The sequence below is a fragment of the Dromiciops gliroides genome, chromosome 1 (genome assembly GCF_019393635.1).
Source record: "Dromiciops gliroides isolate mDroGli1 chromosome 1, mDroGli1.pri, whole genome shotgun sequence".
Taxonomy (NCBI): domain Eukaryota; kingdom Metazoa; phylum Chordata; class Mammalia; order Microbiotheria; family Microbiotheriidae; genus Dromiciops; species Dromiciops gliroides.
In genome coordinates, this window is record NC_057861.1 from 169006193 (window position 1) to 169032263 (window position 26071).

At 35.9% G+C, this 26071-nt stretch overlaps 1 protein-coding gene across 1 annotated transcript in view; it reads left to right on the plus strand.

Moving 5' to 3' along the window:
• Positions 1 to 26071, plus strand: part of LOC122746835 (BAG family molecular chaperone regulator 3-like) — a 146359-nt gene that overhangs the window by 60260 nt on the left and 60028 nt on the right. The gene's annotated exons all lie outside the window — the stretch shown is intronic.

The window sequence follows — 26071 nt, forward strand, 5'->3', positions numbered from 1 at the left end:
GGATATGTGAAACAAAGTTGTGTAAAGTCATCAGCCTCACTCTCTCTTCCAGTCTTTGAAGTCCAGTGGCAAAACAAAAGTCAGAATGACTGATAATGGCTTGGGATGCAGTGGTTGACTGGTTTCTTTGATGTCTGACCAAGCTCTGAGTATTCCATAGCAACTGCTTTAGTTGCCTTCATGGCTATTGGAAAAAAATTGTTCTAATTTGCCCATTCCACCAAGGAAAGTCTTTATATGCTTGGGATAGACACTCCTTAACTCAGTGATGAGTTTGAGGCCCTTGGCTTACTCTCCACCTACTTCAGCAAGTATGCCAAGATGGTTTTGCTGGGTTATGGCTGTTGTGCATGATACAGCTGCTTGGGGTCAAAGGTGAGAGTTGGGTGACAGGTGGATGAGCAGCCCTGAAGAGGGCTCTACAAGCCTTTACCACAGAGGTGCTAGTCCTCCCTGAATTCCCCATACACCCTTTGGGTAATCTCAGAGGGAAGGTACTGGAGGGGGAAGGATACAGATGGGCCAGGAAGTCTTCTTATAAAAAGTGGGATTTGAGCAGAGGCTTGAATGAAGCCATAGATGCGAAGATTCAGAGGGCAGGAGAAAAGAGCATTCTAGGAATCTGAGACAGTCAGTGCAAATTCATGGAGTAGGGAAATAAGAGTGTTGTGTATGAGAAAATCTTGATCTTAGAGTATTTGGAAGGAAAGAATGTTTGAAAAGACTAGAAAAGTATGAAAAGGCTAGGTTGTAAAAGACTATAAATGCCAAATAGCATTTAAATAACTATTTGTTAAGTGCTTAGTATGTGTAAAACATTACTCTAGGTGGGGCAGCTAGGTGGCACAGTAGATAGAGTGCCAGGCCTAGAATCAGGAGGACCAGAGTTCAAATTTGGCTTCAGACACTTACTAGCTGTTTAATCCTGAACAGGTCACTTTACCCTGTTTGCCTTAGTTCCTCATTTGTAAAATGAACTGGAGAAGAAAAGGGCAAACCATTCCAGTATCTTTGCCAAGAAAACCCCAAATGAGGTCACAAACAGCTGGACATGACTGAAAAATAAGGTACTAGAAAGATAATAAAAACATCAAAATATAGAAAATGATGAGACATCTCATTTATGAAGAGACAGAATATGATGAGAAGCATCCTGTAGGTCAGTTATTCCAAATGTCTGTCTCTTCAGAGCTCTTTGGTCTTCAGTGGGAAAGAAAACTTGGAATGCAGCAGAGGAAGTATGAAGAATAGAAGGCTGAGAAAAAGAAATACACATGACCTTGGTTTCTCAAGTCAGACATTAATACCTGTCTTTATTCCTCTTCCTGTTCCAAATAGACATACAAAGTCACACACACTCACAGATGCTCAATAAATAAATGAATAATAACGGGTGCTGAGTGTCACCTAATGGACAAATAGAACCAAAAGAAATGTTTATAATTTTGACCTCTGTGACTCCAGTAAGCTCAGTCCTTTACAGTTTTAATATTGTTTCACAGTTTGTGCTGTTAAATCAAAAGGTTATCTATAATACATCTGGTGCTATTAATGCAAAAGATCAGGGGTATTCAAAAGACATTTATTCATTATTAATATAGATAATAAAGGATCATTTATGAGGCTTCAGATGAGATTTTTATCATCAAAAGCTTAAAAAGGGAAATTTATTTTTGCTTCAGGACAAAGATGAGAAGAGTCAGTAATGGGAATTGTGGAGTCAACACAAAACTGTCAGCTTCATTCTTTTTCCTTAAGACATCAGACATTTTATAGTAACAGATTAAAAGCAAAATAAAATGTTTTCATTGTTAAATTTTGATTGATAGCAGGGTTCTTGGTTCATTCTGGATTTGCTCATTAGTTGGGGTTTAGTTATGCATTTTACTCCCATCTCGTCAGTTGGTGAACTTAGAAGTCTTAGGAAAAGACAAATAAAGTAAATCACTGGCACTAAAGGGTTTGGGGATGAAGAGAGCTGGAGGGATGAGAATGAAAAAGAACTGAGAACCAAAGCTGGTTCTTATTCACCTAGGAATGAAAACTCTTGGTCTGATTTTTCCTTGAGGATAAGAAAGAAAGGAGGAAGTATTGACTCTGACATGAACTGTTTTAGAGGACAGTATTCTATTTGAGAAAGTGTTCAGAGAAAATTAGCCTAAGGACATGTACCTTTAAAAAATTATCTCGGTGGCTTTGGGTCTAGAACATCACTCCTAACAGGTATAATTTTGGAGGCACTTTATACAAGTTTCTCTTGCTTTTGCATCAATCAGTAAGTAAACATTTATTAAGCACTTACTATGTGCTAGAAAAGGTGCTAAGCACTAGGGGTACAAAAAGAGGTAGAACATAGTCCTCAAGGAGCTTACAATCTAATGGGAGAAGCAACATATAAATATATAAAAAGCAAGCTATATACAGAATTGATTGAAAAAAATGGACAAAGGGAAGGCACTGGAATTAAGAGGGGTTGGGGAAGTATTTCAGTAAAAGATGGGATTTCAGTTGGGACTTAAAAAAAGTAAAAGAGAACATTAGTTGAAGTGGAGGAGGGAGAGAATTCCAGCCATGGGGTACAGCTAGAAACTTCAGGAATACCAGTTTCTGGCTTATTTTCCTTGATCAAAGATAGTATAATTTTGGGGTCAGCTAGGTGGTGCAGGAGATAGAGCACCAGCCCTGGATTCATGAGGGCCTGAGTTCAAATCCGGCCTCAGACACTTAACACTTACTAGTTGTGTGACCCTGGGCAAGTCACTTAACCCCAATTGCCTCACCAAAAAAAAAAGTAGTATAATTTTTGGCTTTGTATTCTTTGTTATTGTTCAGTCATTAAGGTATGTCCAGCTGTTCATGATCCTGTGCTCCACAGCATGCCAGTACTGCCCATGGGTATTATCTTGGCAAAAATACTGGAGTAGTTTTCTATTTCCTTCTCCAGTAGATTAAGGTAAACAGAGTTAAGTGATTTGCTCAGGGTTACTCAGCTGGTGAACGTCTGAGGCTGGATTTGAACTCAAAGTCTTCCTGACTCCAGGCACAGCACTTTATTCTCTAGGTCACATAATAGTTGTGGACCTAGAGTAAGGGAGATTTTTTTTGGTGAGGCAATTGGGGTTAAGTGACTTGCCCAGGGTCACACAGCTGGTAAGTGTCAAGCATCTGAGGCTGGATTTGAACTCAGGTCCTCCTGACCTCAGGGCCGGTGCTCTATCCACTGCGCCACCTAGCTGCCCCAGTAAGGGAGATTTGAGTTGAAATGTAGGCTCTAAAACTTACTGTGTGACCCTAGGCAAGTCATTTAACAGCTGCATTCCTCGGTTTTCTCATTTATAACATGGTATAATAATAGCACCTACCTCCCTAGGTTGCTATGAGGATTAAATGAAATAATACCTGTAAAGTGCATTGCAAAACTTAAAGCACTATATAAATTCCAGCTATTATTATTAACCTTTCTTTGTGTAATGGACCTCCCTTTGATGGTCTGATGACTTCTATGGAGCTCTTATCAGAATAATGTTTTTAAGTGCATGAAATGAAATATGTAAGATGCCAAAGGAAACCAATTATATTGAAATGAAGTTATCAAAATAAAATAAAAAACAAAACAAAACAAGATCACACCCCAAATATTAGGAACTCCTTCAAAAGAGAGATATACTCAAATCTTCTGAAGAAAGGCTTACTACTCTCTAAACTAATTAAGTAGATTGGAGACATCCCAGATTAACTCCCTATACATTAATGTGTATATGTTATGCAAACTCCTCAACAGTGTTCCATTTTTGTTTTTGTATCCCAAGTGCCTTGCACATAGGAGCTGTTTTAGAATAAGTTTGTTGTCCTGAACTGAATGAATGGCTGCTGTCAAAGCTAATTGCTTTTCTTTTCTGTCATAAAGTCATGTTAAGTTTCGAGGATAGATGTAGAGGAAGATGGTGGAGTAGAGCAGAAATTTCTAGGCCCTCCAGATTTTCTCCACAAACAGAAAATCACCATGAAATGAAATATAGAGCAACAAAAATAAAGGGGTAAAGCAGTTGTCTTCATAAGATAACTTGAGAGGACCTCAGAAAAGATGGCTTCCAGGGGCTGAGGTTTGGCCAGAATAAAGTGTAGATACTTACAGGCCAACTCCACTGAATCAACAAACACTAGGCTTTGAGGACAGCTCCTCCACACATTTTTTCTTGACTCTTTTTCTAAACATTTGCAACTTTTCAGGAATCCTTTAAAATAAACTTCTAGTTTTATAATTTTTATAGTAATTTTAGAATATATTATTTTATAATTCTTATAATAAGATGCCAATGATAAGCCCTGAAGATTGAAGGTTCCTCCCCACAATCTCCCTGCCTGTTTTCAAATAAACAATAGCTTCATTTGACAACAGAACCCCTGTTTCTACTTCTCTAGTCTATGTCAGCTTTTAAAAATTTTCTTGACAATATTTTCTTATTTGGATCCTTCTTCCATTCTCCAGATGTAGTCTTGTTTTTTATTTACTAAGACATTTTTTTAAAAGCCCCTTAAAAAGTCACATCAGATGTTTGCTCTTTGCCTCTCCCAGAGAAATTGTTATTTGCAAAGCTTTAATTATAGTGTTTCTTATGAGTCTCCAACCTTCTTCCACACTCCAGGATTTCCATACTTTTTTAAAAGCACATTGTACTCTCCAAATTTCCTAATCCCTCCAAATATACTTCACTGCAATAGAGCTCTCTAGTAGTGTGATGGCTTTTGCAAGCTTTTCTGTCCAGAGGAAGATTAAAAGAAACTGAATAAACATTGGCATCTAATTTTTGGCATCAAATTACAGCCCCAATCCCCTCCAATTAAATATTTTAGTTTTAAAGCTTTAAAAAACCCATATAATAGAAACTCATTTGGTTGCTTTATTCATAATAAGCCATTTTAATGATCACATATGTTGGGTGTTTTAAGTGCCCATTTTATAATTGAAATAATACACACTAGACTATCTTGGGGATTTGATTCATGCAATTCAGTTCTCATTATGCACTAAGCTGTTTATTAATCAGTTTGACAACACGGTATGTTTTTACTTCCTTTGACTCTTTTTCTGTTTAATTTTGAGTTTAAATTCTTTGTCATTCAAAATAAAAAGTGTATTGTCTTTTTTTTAAAGACCAAACCAAAAAAAAATTCAAGTAAATTTTTAAAAAGTCCAGCTCTGGAAAAGGGGGAAAACAGTAAAGGAAATAAGGAGGAATTACATGAACATAGTGTCCCCACAAAAACTCTTGGGTTGTATGATTATCCCCATTTCACAGATGAGGAAACTGAGACTCAGGGAGGTTAAGAAACTTACTCCTGATTACAAAGCTAGTGAATATTAGGGTTGGGACCCCAGACCTGTGGCTTCTTTCGATTGCATGTTTTGGTGTGAATACTCTATCTACAAACTTTGTTTAATTTAGAACATTATGGATATAATCTTTGGCATGGGCTGGAAAATAGGAATAAACTTAATTTCTATTAAGCCATTTCCCTGAACATGGGTTAGTTTTTCATGTAGGGGGAGTAAATGTACCTCTTATATGCTGTGATATGAGGAATGCTCAAAATCCACTCCTGTGGAAGTATACTAAAGTATCTTCCCCCTTCACACATACAAAGACACATTTATTGGTTAGGTTACAAATTAAGAAATTATATCAAGATAATAATTGTCTGAAGTCCTTGTTCTAATCTGAATGAAAAAGCTTATCAATATTTCTCTTAATACCAATCCTAAAAGAATATCCTAAGCTGAAATATTTTTTATATTATTTTTATGGAAGCTCTAACCAGTTTCTAAAGGGAGAAGTCTGACCAACTTAGGAAGAAATTCTGCCTTAAATTGATTAGGAAAATAATTATACCAAGAGCAAGAATGTCATTGATTAATTCAACTAATAGAAATATCTTTCAAGTTTACTTTTTTGCCACTGATCAGGCTGAAAGGTGAGTCCTTAGAGGAAATCCTTAAAGAAGGCATTCTGATTATTAAAGTTACTATTTTATTTGAGGAATCAAAAACTATTCCCTAAACCAGGAATGTCCAGCTATGCCTGAGGGCTAAATCTAACCCACACATTTTTGTATAGTCCATGAATTAAGCATATTTTCTTACATTTTAAAATACAGTAAAACAGGTCTTCTGGGGGAGAAACCAAGATGATAGAGTAGAGGAAACAGTTGAGTTCTCTCAACATTCCCCTCCAGACAACTTTAAAATAACACCTCAAATAAAATTCTAAAGTGGCAGAGCTGACAAAAGGTTGGGGTGGGACATTTCCTAGCCCAAGACAACTTAGGGGGTTGGAAGGAGTGGTCTGTGACCTTAGGTAGAGGGCTGGCCTGGAACCCACATGTCAGCAACACCAGTGGTGGGTCTTACAGGCGGAAACATCAGGAATAACAGCTTTGGGAGCTTTTAAGCCAGAATGGAAGGGGATCAATTAAACTATACTCACTTCTAGCTCACAGTTCAAGGATGAAGATGGAATTGTTGTCCAAGGGGAGCAGGGTCCCTAAGGATCAGAATTGGTTTTAGTCACAAGGGAGCAAAGGTGCTGAAGAAAATCACATCTGGTCACAAAGGGAATAGTGATCACAACTCTCCCTGGATAATACCACCTTGGAAGCACTGAAAACTTCCAAATGCCCAGAACTATTTCCAAAAATATCAATATAAAAAATCCTGAAGTTTGGGATACTCCTACTCTGTCCCTCAATTGCCTCTGGCTTGTCCTAGAAAAAGAGATCAGCTTTAACATAAAGTTTGTAGTCAAGAAATAGCCTGGAAAAATGAGCAAATAACAACAAAAAAATGAACTCGGCCATAAAAAGCTGCTATAGTAACACAGAAGATCAAGAAAAAAACTTAGAAGAAGACAACAGTGTTAAAACATCTACATGCAAAGTCTCAAAGAAAAAAACGTGACTTTGACAGAAGCCCAGGAAGAATTCTTGGAAGAGGTAAAAATGATCTTAAAAAATCAAGAGTTGTAGAAGATTTTGGTAAAGAAATGAGAGTAATACAAGAAAATTATGAAAAGACAAATAGCATTCTCATAAAAGAGGAAAATATTTTGAAGAAAATATTATCTTAAAAACAGAATTGGTCAAATGGAAAAAGAGGTACAAAATCTTACTGAAGAAAATAATTTCTTACAATTGTGTTAGTAGAATCTAATGATTCCATGATTCCATGAAAATGTAATAAAACAAAGTTAGCAGAATTAAGAAAGAGAAGAAAATGTAAACTGTCTCATTGGGAAAATAAATGACCTGGAGAATAGAATAAAAGAATTAATTTAAGAATTATTGGACTGCCTGAAGGCCATGTTCAAACAAAGAGCCTAGACATCATATTTCAAGAATTATCAAAGAAAACTGCCTGAATATCCTAGAACCAGAGGGTAAAATAGAAGTTGAAAGTATCCACCTATAATCTCCTAAAATAGATCCAAAAATAAAATCTCTCAAGAATATTATCACCAAATACCAGGACTTGGAATACAATATTCTGGAGGGAAAAGGAGCTGGGATTAGAAAAAAATCAAAATCAAAACAAAACCCTACCCAGCAAAACCGAGTATAATCCTTCAGGAGCAAAAATGAATACTTAATGAAATAGAGGACTTTCAAGCATTCATGATGAAATGAACAGTGATGAATAGAAAATCTGATTTTCAAATATAAGATTCAAGAGAAGAATAGAAAGGTAAACATGAAAGAGAAATGATAAATGATTCAGTAAGGTTAAACTATTTACATTCCTATGTGGAAAGAAGAACTTTATCATTATTAGGAGAGTTAAAAAATTCTACATAGAGGGCCTGAGAGTGAGTTGACTATTGCTTTGATTTAAGAAAAAAGAATGGTTGAGAAAGAGGAATGCATTTGGAGAAGGAGTAAGGGAAGGGGGAAATGGGGAAAATTATCTCACATGAAAGAAGCATGCAAGGAAGAAAATGGCAGGTAGTGAGGGGTGGGCAGCTCTTGAATCTCACTCTCATCTGAATTGGTTCAAAGAGGGAAGAATATATAGACACACTCAATTGAGTATAGAGATCTATTTTGCCCAAAAGAGAAGTAGGAAGGGAAGGGGATAAGAGAAAGGGAAAGGGGTAATAAAAAGGAGGATAGATAAGTGAAGTAGGGGTCAGAAACCAAATAGACTTTTGAAGAGAAACAGAGGAAGAAGAGAGAAAGAGAGAGAAGGATAAAGCAGAAGAAAACAGGATGGAAGGAAATGCACAGTAAGTAATCATAACTGTGAATTGGAATGGGATGAACTCACTTATAAAGTGGAAGTAGATAGCAGAGTGGATTAAAAACCAAAATCTTACAATATGTTGTTTACAAGAAACACACTTGAAATGGAGAAACACAGAGTTAAAATAAGGGGCTGGAACAAAATGTATTATGCTTTAGCCAAAGTAAAAAAGGGAGGGGTAGCAATTATGATCTCAGACAAAGAAAAACCCAAAATAGACCTAATTAAAGGAGAGAAGCATGGAAATTACATCTTGCTAAAAGGAGCTATAGATAGTGAAGTAATATCAATACTAAATATATAGACATCCAGTGTTAAAGTATATGAATTTTTCAAGGAAAAATTAAATGAGTTTACAAGAAGAAATAGTGAAGCTATAAGAGCAGGAGACCTGAACTTTCCCCTCTCAGAGCTGGATAAACCTAGCCACAAAATAAATGAAAAAGAAGGTAAAGAGATGAATAGAATTTTAGAAAATTTAGATATTATAGACCTATGGAGAATATTGAATGGAAATAGAAAGAAGTATATATTTTTCTCAGTTGTACCTAGTATCTGCACAAAAATCCACCATGTATTAGGGCACAAAAACCTCACACACAAATGCAGAAAAGCAGAAATATTAAATGCACCATTTACAGACCATATTGCAATAAAAATACTTTCAATAAAGGGATGCGGAAACAGAATGAAAATCTATTGTAGGGGCAGCTAGGTGGCACAGTGGATAAAGCACCAGTCCTGGATTCAGGAGGCTCTGAGTTCAAATCTGACCTCAGCCACTTGACACTTACTAGCTGTGTGACTCTGGGAAAGTCACTTAACCATCATTGTCCCACAAAAACAAAGAAGAAAGAAAGAAAATCTATTGTAAACTAAATAATCTAACCTTAAAGAATGTGTCAATCAAAAAATCATAGAAATAATAATTTCATGAAAAATAATGACAATGAGACAACGTACAAAAATTTGTGGGATACAAAGTAGTCCTTAGAGGAAAATTTACTAGTGCAATAAAAGTTAATTGTAAAATGTAAAAACAATTTGTAACTCAGGGCCTATAAAACGGTAGTGGGGCAGATTTGGCCCATATTGCTGACCCCTGACCTAAACTATTCAACCCTGTATATTTTAAATAGAAGATGGTTTGGGTAAGAGAGATCTTATCAAAGGCATGGAGAAATTGCACTTTTGGGATTTTTCTCTTTAAGCAGAAATGCTTGTAAATTAAGTAATAAAATTTTTTTTGAGGGGGTGGAGATTTGTGCCCAAAGAAGACAGTACTGAATTTTTATTCTATACTCCTTTCACCCCCTTTTGTCCCCATTTTCTCTCTCCAAATTTACAATTGTACCAATATAATAGGGCTTCATTCTTTTGGGTCTTTGAGCTTTTCAGTCTTTAAAAATGTCTTTATAAAACCAAAATATTCCAGGAGGCTGATTTATTTTGGCATTAGCTAATATTTTAGTTGGAATTAGTTGACTAACATTAGAGACCAATACTGTAGGGGAAGGATCTGAAGAGTTTGATGAGCACAAAAAGTGAGATATTTCTTCCTTGCAATTTTGCTCAAGGCTGTTCTACTTTGTGATGTAGCTTTGGGAAATGATACGGTAAAGGATACAGTACATGGTGTGTTTATTTTTAAAAATATTAATCTCTCACAGTGATGGCTTTCTGATAGTGTTCTTTTGATTATGTTACCCCATCTTGAGCTGTCACCCAATTTTTCACCTTTCTTTCATAAATTCTATTCTAGAATTGTCTTGCTATATCTTCTTCCATTCTGTTGTTGTGAAGATGATATTGAAGTCATTGCAAACTTTATTTTTATTCTACGTTATTGGATCCATTGTTTCAGATTTTTGAGATTAGTTTGAATAGAAGATATATAGGGAACTTATAACTTTTGGAAATGAGACCTTTATTAAAGAAACTTGTTGCAAAGATTTTCCCCCAGTTACCTGATTCCCTTTTAATGTTAGCAAAATTTATTTTTAATTTTTTTAGAATATTGAATAATCATAATTGTTCATTTTATATTATGGGATCCTTTTCTATCATTTGAATTCTTCCCTTATTCCTAGTGCCGAAAATTAATTCCTTTCTTGTTTCATTAATTTATTTACGATGTGATATTTTATATCTAGGCCATGTATCCATTTTGAGTTCATCTTAGTGTATGGTGCGAAGTATTGGTCTAAAACAAATTTCTGTCAGACTACTGTTCAGTTTTCTTAATGGTTTTTGTCAAATAATGGGTCCTTCCCCCAATAACTGGCATCTTTGGGGTTATAAAACACTAAAATACTATGCCAGTTTGCTTTATGTTTTGTGCTTAATCTGTTCCACTAACTGATGTCTTTTTTTTTTTTTTTTTGGTAAGGCAATTGGGGTTAAATGACTTGCCCAGGGTCACACAGCTAGTGTTAAGTGTCTGAGGCTGGATTTGAACTCAGGTACTCCTGAATCCAGGGCCAATGCTTTATCCACTATGCCACCTAGCTGCCCAACTGATGTCTTTTTAAAAATCAAGACCAAATGTTCTAATGATTAGTGTTTGCAGCATATTTTGAGATCTGATACTAATCAAATTCCTTCCTTCCCATTTTAAAAATTTTCTTTCCCTGTATCAATTTTGGAATTGTTTTATTCTAGTTCTGGAAAATATTCTTTTGACAGTTTGATTGCTATAGCATTGAATAAGTTAATTCAATTATGGAGTATTCTCAATTTCATTATTTTGTCCTGATCCACTCATGAGCAATTGATGTTTTCAAATTATTTAGATCAGTCTTTATTTTGCAAAGAGTACTTTATAGCTAGATTTATATAGTCTCTTGGTGAATCTTGGTAGATATACTCTCAAGCATCTTATGGAAAGGATAGATACTGTAAGAAAATAATCATTAATAATTATTTCTAGAGGAGACCCAGAGATCAGTTTCTATCCTTTCTCTCCTTCACCCCAGAAAGTTTAGCTCCAGCCTGGGATGAACCCAAGAGAATGAAAGAAATGAAGATTGATTATTTTGTTCAGAAATACACATGGATTCTGGAATTTGCCCTTTTGTATACTCTTTAGACCACCCTCAAGTCATGTCAATCAATGGAACTGAATGATGCTGTAACCAATTGGCTTAAATCAATGTGTAGTGACCCAACCCTATCTCAGGAAGATAAAACTCTTGGCCACAACAGGGTCTGTCTCTCTTTTCACCCTTTCTTGCCCCTTTCTCTGGCCTCTCTCTCTTGGTGTGTGCTCTTAGGATTATGTAGGTATGAAGGCCTGAGACAATGAAAAGTTAGGAAGACATGTGGTCAATTCTTTACTGGTATATATATATATACATACCAGTAATGCTTACTGCCCAAATGGGTGCAATAAATAGCAATCAATAATTTTAGAAAACATAGTTTAGCTCAAATAATTAAAAAATACAATTCCCTGTCATTTAAACTTTTCTTTATGATTTTTAAAGATATTAAGGTTCTGGGACCAAGATGGAGGAATAAAAGGAAACAGTAGAGCTTTCAACTTGATCTGATTCCCAGAGGAGGAGACACATAGAACACAACTCCTGAGGCCTCTTTAACAACAACAACAACAAAAAATGATTAAAGGAACAATAGCAAATAAGGACTTTTCCAGCAATATCAATACTAAGTCTGTATCCTAAAAAGATTATAAAAAAGGGAAAATGTCCTGCTTGTACAAAAATATTTATTGAAGCTCTTTTTGTGGTGGCAAAAATTGGAAATTGAGGGGATGCCCATCAATTGGGGAATGGCTGAACAAGCTGTGGTATGTGGATGTAATGGAATATTATTGTTGTATAAGAAATGATGAGCAGGAGGAAATGATGGAAAGACCTCCATGAAATGATGCAAAGTGAAATGAGCAGAAGCAGGAGAACACTGTACACAATAACAGCAATGTTATATTATGATTAACTATGAATGACACCTCTTCTCAGCAATTCAGTGATCCAAGACAATTCCAAAGGACTCATGAAAAATGCTATCTACACTCAGACTAAGAACCAGTGGAGACAATAAGTGGGCAGAGCCAAGATGGCAGAGGGAAGGCAGTGAATTCCCTGAGCTTTCCCCAACACCCCTCCAAATACCTTCAAATAATGTTATAAGACAATTCCTGGAGCAACAGAATCCATAAAAGGACAGGATGAGATAATTTTTCAGCCACAGACAGCTTAGAAGGTTGGCAAGAAAGGTCTGTTGTAGCAGGGTGTACCAGACCCATAAAGGCTACACCAGCATAGATCCAGCCCCAGGCAGGCCGCCCCAGAGAAATACATCTTGGGAGTCTTGGAATCAGCTACAGCAGTGGCTACTTCTGGAAGTCAGTTCACAGACAGTGAGGGGATTGAGCTGTTTGCCAGGGGGAGATTATAGGGGTCTCTGATGGTGCTGAGGTGGGACTCTTGTTTTGCCCATGCTTGGATCTGGGAAGCAATCTTGAGTGGCGGCTTAGGTGAGAGAGTGGAACAGGCACACCAGAGCTTGCAGCCACAGTGAAACAGGATTCTGGGTTAAAGGGCAAGCAAGCCTGTGGTTGCTTGCAGACTAGAGTGCAGGCCAGGGGAGTGGTGAATGTGCCTCTCCTTAAATCATACTACCTTAGACCCCTTGAAGCTTGGGACAGTGCATCCTGGAAGCAGTGCCTCACTTTAAGAAGGAGTTAAAAGTCAAGAAATAGGCTAGGAACATGAGCAGACAGAAAAAAGTCTGACCCTAGAAAGTTTCTATGGTCACAAGGAAGTTTGAGGCACACCCTCAGAAGAGGTCAGGTATCCTACATCCAAAGATTCCAAGAAAAATATGAATTGGTCTCAGGCCATAGAAGCACTCAAAAAGTACTTTGAAAATAAAGTAAGAGAGGTAGAGAAAAAAATGGAAAGAGAAATGAGAGAGATGCAGAAAAAGAACTGATGGTATCTGCATACAGATTGAAGTATAATTTTTTGTTCCTTTTTCTGAAGTTTTTTTTGTCTGTTTTCTTTCACAACCTGACTAATGTGGAAATGTTTTGCATGGCTGCATATGTGTAACTTATATTGAATTGCTTGAGTTCTTAAGGGGGCGGGATTGGGAGGGAGAAAGGAAGAGAACTTGGAACACAAAGTTTTAAAAATCGATGTTAAATTTGTTTTTACATGTAAGGGAAAAATGCTAAATAAATAAAATAAATTTAAAAAATTTAAAAAAAGAACTAATGGAGTTTGAATGGAGATCAAATAATACTATCTTCACTTTATTTTTCCATTGTTTTTTAATTTGGTATGTTCTTCTTCCACAACATGGAAATATGTTTGACATGATTGCATATATATTACCTATATCAAATTCCTTACCATCTTAGAAAGAATCCACTTAAGATCTCCTGATAAAAAACTCTGAAATGATCATTCCAAGAATCTTCATTGCCCAAATACAGAATGTTCAGGTTAAATAAAAAATACTATGAGTAGCCAGAAGTAAAAGAATCTAAATTTTGAATAACCACAATCAGGATTGCACAAAGTTTTAGCAACTTTCACTATAATTAAACAGAGAACATGTTATAAGAAATTCCAAAAGGCAAAAGCTAAAGATCTACTCAGATCTACTGTAACTTAGAAAAATTGAGTATGATACCATAAAAGAAAATAAACGAACCTACAAAGAAAAAGATTTCCTGACATTCCTGATGAAAAAAATGTACTTGAAAAGGAATTTTAAATACAAATATAGGAGTCAAGAGAAAAATAAAAAGGTAACAACAAATGAGTAATTAGAAAGGACTTTATAAGAATGAACTGTTTACTTCCTAATAGAAGTTAAAAGAATTCTTTTACAATTCTATACATTGGGTCAGCTAGGTGGCACAGTGGATAAAGCCCCGGCCCTGGATTCAGGAGGACCTGAGTTCAAATCCGGCCTCAGACACTTAACACTTACTAGCTGTGTGACCCTGGGCAAGTCACTTAACCCTTATTGCCCCGTCCAAAAAAAAAAGAATTCTATACATTTTAAATTTTTGTCCGCATAATTAACATTTCATCATGTTCTTTTTAAAATTCAACATCCTTCTTTTATTTAATATTTTATTTTAAAACATGTTTTAAATAATATTTTATTTTTCCCCAATTACATGTCAAGACAATTTTAGCATTCATTTTTACAAGATTTCGAGTTCCACATTCTTCTCCCTTCCTCCTCTTTCTTCTTCCTAAAATGTTGGGCAATTTGATGTAGGTTATACATATGCTATCATGTAAAACATATTTCCACATTAGTCACAGTTGTTAAAGAAGAAACAGATCAAAAGGAAAAAGAACACAAAAAAGAATAAAGTAAGTGAAAAAAGTATGCTTCAATCAGCATTCAGAGTCCATCAGTTCTTCATCAGGATGTGGATAGCATTTTCCTTTATGAGTCCTTTGTAATTGTCTTGGATCATTGTGTTGCTGGGAAGAGCTGAAATCATTCATTGTTTTATCACCTAGTGCCACTGATACTGTGTATAATGTTTTCCTGGTTCTGCTCATTTTACTTTTTATTAGTTCATACCAGTCTTTCCAGGTTTTTCTTAAATTTGCCTGTTCATCATTTCTTATTGCTCAATAGTATTCCATTACATTCATATACCAAAAATTGCTCAGCCATGGGCATTCACTCAATTTCCAATATTCTGCCACCATGAAAAAGGTTGTTATAAATATATATATCTTTGCATATGTGGGTCCTTTCCCCCTTTTTATGATCTCTTTGGGATACAGACCTACTAGTGATATTGCTGGATCAAAAGGTATGCACAATTTGGTTGCTTCCACCAACAGTGCATTAATGTCCCAATTTTCCCACATCCTCTCCAACATCTATTATTCTACTTTTTTTCACTTTATCCAATCTAATAGGTGTGATGTAGTACTTCAGAATTGTTTTAATTTCTCTAATCAAAAGTTATTTAGAGCACTTCTTCATATGCTTATATATAGCTTTTATTTCTTCATCTGAAAACTGTCTGTTCATATACTTTGACCATTTATTAATTGGGGAATGACTTATATTCTTATAAATTTGACTCAGTTCTCTATATATTTGAGAAATGACGTGTCTGATTTTTGATTCACTTCTCTTTTATGAGAGAGTTCATCCCATTCACATTCACAGTTATGATTACTGTGTATTTCCCTCCATCCTATTTTTCTCCTGTTTGTCCTCTCTCTTTTAACTCTATCCGTCCTCAACAATGTTTTGCTTCTACCTACCACCTTTCCTCGTCTGTCTTCTCTTCCATCATGCCCTCATCCCCTTTATTTAATTTCCTCTCCTCCTACTTTCCTGTTGGGTAAGATAGATTTCTACATTCAAGTAATTAGATATATTATTCCCTCTTTGAGTCAATACTGGTGAGAGTAAGGTTCAAGCAATGCCTATCACCCATCTTCCCACCTTTCCATCCACTGTAATAGATTTTTCATAGCTCTTCATCTGAAGTAATAATTTATCCCATCCTACCTCTCCCTTCTGCATCCAGTGTACTCCTCTTTTTCATCTCTTAATTATTTTTTATGTGATTGTCTCAAATTCACCTTATACCTGTACCCTTTCTCTATGCATATTCCTACTAGCTGTACTATTAATGGTACAAATTTTAAGAATTACAAGTACATCCTCCCATGTAGGGATGTAAGTACTTTGGCTCCATTGAATCCCTTATATTATATTCTCTTTTCCCTTTTTAAGCTTCTCTTGGGTCTTTTTTTTTTTTTTTTTTTTTTGCAGGGCATTGAGGGTCACACAGCCAGTAAGTATCAAGTGTCTGAGGCCAGATTTGAACTCAGGTCCTCCTGAATCCAGGGCCAGTGCTTAATCCACTGTGCCACCTAGCTGCTCCCAATCTTTTATTTTCAGGGTAATTAAGGTTAAATGACTTGCCAAGGGTCACAAAGCTAGCAAGTGCCAAGTGTCTGAATCTGGATTTGAACTCAGGTCCTCCTGAACCCAGGGCTGGTGCTTTTATCTACTGCACCATCTAGCTGCTCTCTCTTGGGTCTTGATATGGGAGATCAATTCTTTTGTTCAATTCTGGTCTTCTTATGAAAGCTTGAAATCCTTATATTTCATTGAATGACCATTTTTTTTCTCTTACAGCATTATGCTTAATTTTACTGGATAGATGATTCTTGGTTGTAGTTCTAGCTTTTTTTACCTTCTGGAATATCATGTTCCACAACTTCTAATACTTTAATGTTGCAGCTGCTAAGTCCTGTGTAATCCTCATAGTGGCTCCCTGATATTTTAATTGTTTCTTTCTGGTCACTTGCAGTATTTTTTCCTTGACTTGGTATTTCTAAAATTAGATTTTAATGTTCCTGAAGTTTTTATTTGGGGATCTCTTTCATGAAGTGACTGGTGGATTCTTTCAATGCTTATTTTGCCTTCCAGTTCTAGGGTATCAGGCAGTTTTCCTTGATAATTTCTTGAAAAATGCTGTCTAAGTCCTCCTTTTGATTATGTTTTCAGGTAGTCCAGTGATTATTCTAACATTGTCTCTCTTGGATCTATTTCCAGATCAGTTGTTTTTCCAATGAGGCATTTTACATTTTCTTCTACTTTTTATTCTTTTCAATTTGTTTGATTGATTCTTGCTATCTCATAGAGTTATTAGCTTCCACTTGCCCAACTCTAACTTTTAAGTTGTTTTCCTCAGCTGTTGTACTTCCTTCCATTTAGCCAATTGTGCTTTTTAAGCTGTTGATTTTTTCACACTACTCTTGTATTACTCTCATTTCTTTTCCCAATTTTTCTTCTACCTCTCTCATATGATTTTTTAAGCTCCCTTTTGAGCTCTTTAATGATTTATTTTTGGGCTTGATACCACTTCCTGTTTTTCTCTGGGGCTTTGCCTATAGGTGTTTTGACATTGTCTGATTCTGAGTTTATGTATTTATTTTTCCTGTCGCCATAATAACTTTCTATGGTCAAATTCTTTTTTGTTGTTTTTTGCTCATCTTTTTTAACCTTTTTCCTGGAGTGGAAGGGGCACTGTTTTAGGCTTCTTGTGCGAGGGGCTGCAGGCCCTGGCTCTTTACCTGGTGCTGCACTGATGTTGCCCTGAGGCCCATGGGGAATCCTCATGTCCAGTGCTGCGCTGAGGGGGAAGGTTGGGGGTGGCTGATGCTTCTGGAGGCCTTAGGAGTCTTGAAGTTTAACTGATGTTGAACTGGGGTCCTAGTGCTGGTGTCTGACATATGTTGAAGCAGGTGGGGTGTTTCTGCATTTCCCCAGGGCTTTGCTGAAGCATGAGGCTGTCTGGTTGCCCAAGGCTAAGCTGAAGCACTTGGCAGGACCAGGACTGGAGACTACCCATTTATTTAAACCCCTTAGGGTTGGTGGCTGCCTGTTTATCCAAGGCTATGCTGAAGCATGTGCTGGTTCTTAGAACTGGAGTCTGCCCATTCCTCTGTCTTTGCTTCATGGGGCAGCAAGGGAGTGGGGTGGGAGAAGGGAGTGGTGTTTCTAGTGTTGGCATTTGCCTGTTCCACCACACTGGGGCTCAGGACCTCCTCCTGGTTTCTTGAGGTAGTGCTTGCTACTGGCTTGCTAGAATGCTTCCTGGACTGCACTTCTCATTTACTTGAGTAAGGCAGAACTCTTCTGCGGATCTTCCAAGTTTTTTGGGTTGAAAGTTTTTTTCACCCCCATCTTTTTGCTGGTTCTGCTGTTTCAGCATTTGTTTTGGGGCTCTATTTTAAGGTTGTTTGGAGGTAAATATGGGAGAGTTATGGAAATTTACTGCTTACTCTGCTATCTTGGCTCCCACAAGTCTTTTCTTTGTCACTTTAAGTCTAACTATCAACAGTATAGCAAATCAAGCTCTTATTTATAGTGTTTGCTGATTTTCAGGGTGTAAAAGCTCACACTGGAAATTTAATAATCTGTTATTACAAGCTGGTTCTAGTGTACTATTATATAACGACATGAAAGATGCTCCCAAATCACTAATAATTAGAGAAATTCATAAGAGGAATCTTGAGATTTCACTTTTTGACCATTGGAATTATACGTAGTTTTGCCAGATAGGTTATACTTGATTGCATACTTTCATCTTTCACTTTCTGGAATATTATATTTCAAGCTCTCATCTTCTTTATTGTGGCAGCTTCTAAGCCTTGTGTAATCATTAATCCTTGGTATTTGCACTGTTCATTTTTGGCTACATATATCATTTTTTCTTTGACTTGGAAGCTCTGAATTGCATCTATGATGTTATTTATAGTTTTCACTTTGGGATTTCTCACTGGAGGTGACCAGTGGATTCTTTCTATTTTCACTTTAACCTTTGACTCTAAAAATTCAGGGTAATTTTCATTTGGAATATGCTATCTAGAAACCTAGTATACAGACTTTTTTCTGATCATAATTTTCAGGTAGTCTAATAATTTCTAAATTATGGATGATATTTCTGAGAATCAGAAGGTACTAAATATACTGAGCAACAAATAACTTATGTATTAGTTATTTATATATTATTATTGTTAACATTTTTCTTATATGTAATATAAGCTATTATCATTACTTATTGGTTACAATATTCACCGTTGAGCAATATATATATGCATGTAGACATGTATGTATACATGTATTTGTGCATATATAAATATTGCTTTAAGGTTTGCAAAGAGCTTTGCATAGATTATTAATCCTCACAATTTGGGGAAGTAGGTGTTATTGTTATCCCTGTTTTTTTTTTTTTTTTTTTTTTTTTTTTTTTTTTTTTTTTTTTTTTTTTTAGGCAATGGGGGTTAAGTGACTTGCCCACGGTCACACAGCTAGTAAGTGTCAAGTGTCTGAGGTCGGATTTGAACTCAGGTACTCCTGAATCCAGGGCCGGTGCTTTAACCACTACGCCATCTAGCTGCCCCTATCCCTGTTTTTGCAGTGGAGGAAACTGAGTCTGAGAATAGTTAAGTGATTTCGCTAGGGTCATATAACTAGTGTCTGAAGAGGGTTTTGAAAATAAATCTTCACTAAAGCTCAAAGTTATCAAGGGAATCAATGAAAAATAATGCAAAATAATGTGGTCTAGAGATACCAGATCTCAAACTGTTTTATAAAGCAGTAGTAATTAAAGTAGAATAGAATAGGTACAAATTACACTATAGTAGATGACTGTAGTAATCATTATTTGATAAAACTGCTGGGAAAACTGGAAAACAATATGGCAGAAACTAGGTATATGCCAACATCTCACACTGTATACTAAAATAAGGTCAAAATGGGTACATCATTTATATGTAAAGGGTGATACCATAAACAAATTAAGAGAGTATGAAATTGTTTATCTGTCAAATTTATGGGCAAGGTAAGGATTTGGGACCAAAGTAGATATAGAGAGTAAAACAAAATATAAAATAGATCATTTTGATTATATAAAATTAAAAAGATTTTGCATCCAAACAAAACTAATGCAGCCAAAATTAAAAGGAAAGCAGACAACTGGGAAAGAATTTTTGCCACAAGTATCTCTGATATACGCCTCAATTTTCAAATGTATAGAGAACTGAGTAAAATTTATAAAAATGCAATCATTCCCCAGTTGATAGATGGTGCAAGGATATGAACAGACAGTTTTTAGACAAAGAAATCAAACTATCTATAATCATATAAAAATGCTCTAAATCACAATTGATCAGAGAAATGCAAATTAAAACAATTCTGAGGTTTCACCTCACACCTATACTAATGTCTAATATAACAAAAAAGGAAAATTTTGGATGTTGGAGGGGATGTGGGAAAGCTGAGATGCTAATCCATTGTTGGTGTAGTTGTGAAGTGATCCAACCATTCTGGAGACCAATTTGGAACTACACCCAAAGGGTTATAAAACTATACATACCCTTTGATCCAGAAATACCACTGCCAGGTTTACATCCCAAAGACATCCCCCAAAAGATAAAAAGACCTTTTTGTACAAAAATGTTTTAACAGTTCTTTTGGTACTGGCTAAGAATTGAAAATTAAAGGGATGCTCATCAATTGGGGAATGGCTAAACAAGCTGTGGTATATGATTGTGATGGAATATTATTGTGCTATAAGAAATGACAAGCAAGATGATTTCAGAAAGGCCTGGAAAGACTTGTGAAATGAGCAGAACAAGGGTTAGGACAGTGGGGCCATCACATTTGAACTTTAATAGTACAGTATTGGATATGTTTATAGGAGAGGTAAAAATAGCACTGAAAAGAACAATTATGGGAAAAGCAGCTTTCCTCAACTAAGTGTACACAGAGGAAATCTGTGCTGAAGATTACAAAGTTTAGAGGGTATGGTTAGATTGATTTTTAAGGCATTGAAAAGGAAAGGATGCTATCAAAAGTATGGGGGAGGGAAATCTTGCATTATATTAGTAACAAAAATTGTAATTGAAAGAACACCAGCAATTACTGACATATGCTTACTTTTCCATCCATATAGAACATCTTCATGAAATTGCTCTACATGTTTTGAGGACATCTTTGATTAGGGTATTACTAGAGAATTGGCAGACTTTCATAAGTGATATTCCACAGGAAAACACATCTTTACCATAAAAAATTAACTGAAAAAATGTAGAAAATGATAGATCCCACTGTTTAATGTTTATTGACTATAAAAATCCATTTGATTCCAAAGAGCAAACACTACCTTAAGGGCTTCTATCAAATAAAGTCTTTCTCATGAATATATCAAAACAGCACAAGATTCTCTAAAAGATAAAATAAAGATAATGATGTTTTATTACCATATGATCATTAATATCAATGGAGATATAAAAGAGAAAGATAGACAAATATGTCATAATCATGACTGGAATTCAGAGAGAAAGAGGTTCCTTATAAATAATAAAGTACGCAAGACATATGCTTTTCTGTGTGGATGATGTTGTGTTGGTTCCATCAAACTCTAGGATGAGGCAGAACTTCCTGAATGATATACTTAACCACGCAAGAATTTAGTCTAACCTTCCACACAGGAAAAAAAAAATAATTGGATGCCTATTGTTCAGATTCTGATATGTAGTTAGATGCACAACTTATAGAATTTATTCATTAGTATTTATTATCTCTTGGAGAGTCACTGAAAATAGACAATGAATTAGGTCTAGAAATAAACAAAAGAATGGTGAATTTGATAACCTTTGCTTGGTAAATAGCAATAGCAAACTTCCTCCTAAAACAAAGGTCAATCTTTGAAATATTAACATTCTACTATTATTGTATGGTTAGGAGTCATAGAACAATATATTTTCTTTTTTTTAAACTAATAAAATATTTTATTTTTTTTCCGTTACATGTAAAGATAGTTCTCAATATTTGTTTATACAAGCTTTACAATTTCAGATTTTTCTCCCTCCCTCCCCTCCCTCCCCCCTCCCCTAGACAACAGGTAATCCAATATAGGTTTTATATATATGCACATATATATACACATAATAACATTAATCCTATTTCTGCATTAGTCATGTCATAAGAGAAAAAATCAGAGCAATGATGAAAAATCTCAAAATAGAAAAAAACAACAGCACCAAAAACGTAAGGAATAGTATGGTTCATTCAGCATTTATACTCCACAGTTCTTTTTTTTTTTTTTTTTTGGATTTGGAGATCCTCTTCTATCATGAGTTCCCTGGAACTCTTCTGTACCATTGCATTGGTGAGAAGAATATAGTGCATCACAGTAGATCAACACTCAATGTTGATGATACTATGTACAATGTTCTTCTGGTTCTGCTCATCTCACTCATCATTAGACCACGCAAGACCCTCCAGGTTTCTCTGAACTCCTCCTGCTCATCATTTCTTACAGCACAATAGTATTCCATTGTATTCATATACCACAACTTGTCCAGCCATTCCCCAATTGATGGGCACCCCCTCAACTTCCAATTCCTTGCCATCACCTAAAGAGCAGCTATAAATATTTTTGTACATGTGGGTCCCTTTCCCCTTTCCATGATTTCTTTGGGCAAAAGACCTAAAAGTGGTATTGCTGGGTCAAAGGGTATGCACAGCTTTATCACCCTTTGGGCATAATTCCAAATTGCTCTCCAGAATGGTTGGATCAGTTCACAGCTCCACCAACAATGGATTAGTGTTCCCATTTTCCCACAGCTTCTCCAACATTGATTATTTTCCTTTTTTGTCATTTTAGCCAATCTGATAGGTGTCAGGTGGTACCTCAGAGTTGTTTTAATTTGCATCTCTCTAATCATTAGAGATTTAGAGCATTTTTTCATATGGGAATAGATAGCTTTGGTTTCTTCATCAGAAAACTGCCTGTTCATATCCTTTGACCATTTCTCAATTGGGGAATGACTTGGATTCTTATCAATTTGATTTAGTTCCCTATATAGAACAATATATTTTCTAAAAAATGTAACATGAAGATCATCTAAAGGGCAAGGTGGAGGTAAATGGTGTTCTTGTTCATCTCTCATTCTTAAAGAGGATCAATGACACCATGAAGGTGATATCTTGACTTGTGTATGAATTGGATTTAAGTGAAGCAGAGCTACTAAAAATTGCCAAACTCTCTCTCTTCCAGAGTCATCGAAGCCCTGTGGCAGGACAAAAGTCAAGATGACTGACAATGGCCCAGGATGAAGTGGGTGACATTGGTCATTCTAAATTAAGGCCTTTCCCAGGTCTGTTTGTCTGAGGCAATGCCCATTCAATGACTAACGGCTTGTTAAAAATTGAGACGAAAGATGGTCTGATTTACCATCACAAAATATCAATCTGAGAGTGGAAGACCCTCAAAGTTTCTGACCAGAACAGAAAACAATTGCTATTTACACTCATTCTAAGCCATCAAAACCTAAACAAGTAGTCAGTCACAGAAGCTTGGGGTGGGGTAGAGGCTATTTTTGGACATTCAGTGAAAACCAGAGTGATTTGAGTTTAAAGGTTAGCCAAGTAGCTCTATTTGAAACACAATGTACTTTGTTAAATCCTGTTTTATCAGAGCTGTATTTCAAAAAATAATAAATAAAAACTGCATAGGACAAAAAGTAAAATTTCCCAACTTTTTGAAAATATTTATGAATAAATAAAATTTTTAAAAATCTAGCCTCCAAACCCAAAATATCTTACAAAATATAATTGACCAAAATTATATCCTTACAAACAGAGCACACAAATGTAAGGATATGGCACCCCAATAGGAGAAAGGTATAGGATGATAACATGTGGTGATAGAAGAAGGAGGGAGAGGAGGAGGAGAAATAGTAGGATTCCCCAACTTCTACATGAATTGTAGGTTGGTTTCCCAGAGAGTAGCTACTACTAGTCTTGGGGTTCTATAGATAACTCTCAGAAACTATGCTTCTCCTATTTTAGGTCCTGAGTGCCTGATGTGGTACATGGTGAATGAAAAGAATGAAAAAGTACAAACAAGGAAATATAAAGAATGAAAGTAAAGGTTAAAATCAAATAATATATGAACAAAAAATGTAGATTGGCTGGTTATATGATGACAGCTAGAGTTAGCCAATAGAGATCCTGTGTATTCTATTAGTGTCTTCTTGAATGGAAGAAAAAGTGAGCCAAGCTGAGTGGCTCCCTTGGTGAACTTACATGAAGAAATAATAAATAATAACAAGGGATAGGAAGGCATGAGTAGGTTGAAGTCCATATAGTTGAAGGGAATAATCTTATTAATGGGGTTTGATATACCTTTGAACATTTGAATATGGTTATTTGTTTCTATAAATGTGTCCCCAGCACAATGTAAACAATAATTGCTCTTTTACTTTTTTATTGTATTCTTTAGTGCTTAACATAGGGCATTGTACATATTAGGTATTTAATAAATTCTTCTAGGACTGGCACAAAATAGATTAAACATTATTAGGTGATCCACAGGGTTGAGCACCTGTTACTCTCTGGTCTCAGAGTCCTGGGACCTGTCTTTACTTTCCTCTAATTAAGGCACCGTTCCTGCCTTTTGAATCATGTGCAAACATTCCAAGTTAGGTTTCTATCATCTTATAGACTATGCCTTTCCATTTTGTACATGAGAGATATTATCAAATGCTCTGCTGAAATCTATGTCTAAAGTACTCCCCTGATCTCTCAGTCTAGTTAACTTGCCAAAAAAGGAAATGAGCTTAATGTGACATGACCTATTCTTGATGAAGGCATGCTATCTTTTAGTGATCATTACTTCTCCTTTTTAAGTGTTATGTTCTAGAATTTTTCTAGAAATCAAAATCAAGCATATTCATCTATAGGTTGCTTACCATATCCTATTTTTACCACCCCCCATCCCCTTTCTTTTTCTTTCTTTCTTTTTTTTTTAGTGAGGCAATTGAGGTTAAGTGACTTGCCCAGGGTCACATAGCTAGTAAGTGTTAAGTATCTGAGGCCAGATTTGAACTCAGGTACTCCTGACTCCAGGACTCGTGCTCTATCCACTGTGCCACCTAGCTGCCCCAACCCTTTATTTTTGAAAATCAAGATATTTGGCCTTTTTTGGTCTTGCATATGTTTTCTGTTCTCTGAGATGTTTCAAAGATGACCAACAGTGGCTCATCCATCACATCTTCCCATTCTTTTGGTACCCTACTACAGAGATTACAAACATGCTGCCTGCAGGCCTGAACTGCATTAAAATATAATTGGGAAATATTTAAAAATACAATAAGCCATGGATAATACTACATTTTAAAATTAAGTCAATATGTGGCCTTCTTGGATCCTTATATATGCATTAGCACCCGCCCCCCACACACACACTTTTTATTTGAGTTTGCCACCTCTGCCTGAGGATACAGTTAATCTAGGCCTGGTGACTTGAATTTACTAAGGATTATCAGATGCTGTGTGACCATCTCCTCATTTATCATTTTTTGGTTTGTTTTCCCCAATCTACTACATCATACTACTCCGAAGAGAAAATAGGAAGATAAGATTTGAGTTGTTTATCCTTCTGTCACTGGTTCTTATCTACCTTGAGCAGCATGTCTATTTCTTTTGGATCATCCTCTTATTGATGATGTAATGTTAAAAAACATTTTTGCAGCTGTGTGGCACAGTGGATAGAGCGCCAAATCTGGAATCAAGAAGTCTCATCTTCCTGAGTTCAAATCTGACCTTGCACACTTACTACCTTTGTAATTCTGGGCAAGTTATTTAATCCTGTTTGCCTCAGTTCCTCTTCTGTATAATTAGCTTGAGAAGGAAATGGCAAACCTCTCCAGTATCTTTGCCAGGGAAACTGCAACTCAGGTCACAAAGAGTTGAAGATGACTGAAATGACTAAACTGCAACAGCAATGCTCAATTTTTTTTCTTGTTTAAATGTAACAGATTGGGTCTGTTGGTATTGAGATCACCATTATAGTCTCCTTTTAAGGGGGGATGTTGTTTATAGAATCTATTTAAAGAAAAATACCCACAATAATATTTTTTAAGATTGGTGCATCTGTGTATCCAAGAATAATATCTTTCCAACAGTTAACTTGTTTTTCTCCCTATATTTGTGTACCCTCCAAATACCTAGTATACCCTGAACCCTGGCATGTAAAGTGGCCAGCTCCAGATGGCCACCAAATCAGGCTATAAGTATCCCACTCTCAGAAGAGCACTTTGGAGCATGCCTTTCCAGTTGAATGTACCCATATTTCTGTGCTTCCTGATGCAGTGCTGCCCTTATATTAGTTATAATCTATCTTAGTGTATATGTCTGAGTATCTTAGTATATATGTCTGGGTTCTTAAACGTT